The following is a 1,863-nucleotide window of genomic DNA, read 5'->3' on the forward strand; positions in this document are numbered from 1 at the left end:
AGTGTTTAAGTTTGTTGGTTTGAAATAAAAACAGAAACTTATGTTCTATCTGAATCTGCCAAAAGTCAAATAGGTTCTTATGATCTCTGCTCCAATTTTTAACAAGTGTATGTTAAAAGGATGGTTAATTTGGTCTGTTTTATAGTTTTCATGGGTAATTGTTAAAATAGTTTTAAAGATTCTTGGTAACTTAAAACGTCAAGGTTTTACTTGATGATAAACTAAAACTGAATTCATTGGCTAACAAGATAAGAACTAAAGCACAATCCACAATGAGTGATGGATATATTGGTATAGGATGAGGTCTGTAGATGCTTGGGCTTTTCACTTGTGGCAAAACAACTGGGGATATTTGAAACTGTTAAAAACTTGCTTTTTCCTTAATTGGTTCATAAATTTACCATCTAAGAAAGTTCTGGTATAAACACCTTTCAGTTGGTTACTAAGTCCTCAATTGGAGACTAAAGGGTCAGACTGATGGGAAAATAAGGAAAGCGACCCTATATGCAGGAAATTGGGGATATATAAAAAAGATATAAAAAAATAAAAATGCATTTTTGTTGAGGGTAAAAAAAAAAAAAGTAATTTTGTCCTAAATGAGATTGGTTGTTTGGAAAGAAATGGCTTTGGGACAAAGTTTAAGGGAAAGAAAAGTTGTAGGAGGTTTGTGAAAGGAAATCATTAAAAAGGAATTTTATGTGTGAGGTTGAGATAAATGAAATTTTAAGGGTATATTGGTATAGGGTTAAAATTCTGCTTTTCTCTCCTTTCAAAAGACAAGTCCCCACCCCCACCTTTGATCTACTCTTAATAAGATTATGTAAATGAAGGGTTTCTCTTTTGTCAAGAAGGCCAAAGTTTTAGGTGTTATCTTTATCAGGTCTTTGATCGCTTAGTTAAAACTTCTCTGAAGTGAAAAAAGTTAGGTTTTGCTGAAGAATTCCAAAGGCAAATGAGATCTTTTATTGCCACTTTGGTTAAATAAATGGAGTTTTCAGATTTGCAACAATTTGTAAATCTATTTAGGATGTGCCTTATAATTTCCCAAGTGCTGGGAGCCACACAGGCCACAGTGGGGAGGTGGTGGATGTGGCTCGGCTCCTGCTACGGGGGCAGAGGCTAGCGTCTCCTTCTGTTAACTCATTGCTCATGTAGAACTAAGCCCGTTGCTATTGATTAGGCCTCACAATGTTCTAAATCAGACCGATGTTCCCCAGAAACCACATGGGAGGAAGCATATTCCCACCTCTATGGGGAAGAAATTAAACAGGGCACTGCAGATGTTTGTCGGAAGGGCTCTTCTGTTGAGCTTCACAAGCTTAAGATATGGAAATGAAGGAGGTTGGGAAACACAGGGATGACGTTTGCCCTGGCCCAGAGATGGAGGACCTAACTTGGGAAGTAGAGATGGGCAGGGGCCAGGAACTAGTTACTGCGCATGCATATGCTGGTTTGGTGCCCATTGTGAGGATAGGTAAGAGTAGTTACAACTTAAATGCGTATGCAAAGGCCGGCTGGTCTAGGGGCGCCTATGGCTCTTACACCTTCAACATCAAAGAACAAGGTTGACAAAAGGTTTACTTGCTAACCATCTCGAGTGTGTTCTTCCTCTCATGAGCCAAATGAAATGCCTCCTGGCCCTGTCTGTGACTGAATTTTAGCATCATTGTTGTAGAGTGTGTTTGCTGTCTTGCTTCTCACTAAAGGCATCTTGCTATCTTCTTAGTTGTAAGATTTACTACCGGTTCAGACAAATGTGTTTGCTATCTGCTTTTCACTGAGAATATCCTGTTATCCTATGATGTGTAAGTTGCCTCATTGTAATTAGAGTAGTTTTAAAGAAATGCTTCCGTAAAACCTGTT

At 38.3% G+C, this 1,863-nt stretch overlaps 1 long non-coding RNA gene across 1 annotated transcript in view; it reads left to right on the plus strand.

Moving 5' to 3' along the window:
- Positions 1-1,863, plus strand: part of LOC115298996 — a 7,458-nt gene that overhangs the window by 2,339 nt on the left and 3,256 nt on the right. The gene's annotated exons all lie outside the window — the stretch shown is intronic.

The sequence above is a fragment of the Suricata suricatta genome, chromosome 8 (genome assembly GCF_006229205.1).
Source record: "Suricata suricatta isolate VVHF042 chromosome 8, meerkat_22Aug2017_6uvM2_HiC, whole genome shotgun sequence".
Lineage (NCBI taxonomy): Eukaryota > Metazoa > Chordata > Mammalia > Carnivora > Herpestidae > Suricata > Suricata suricatta.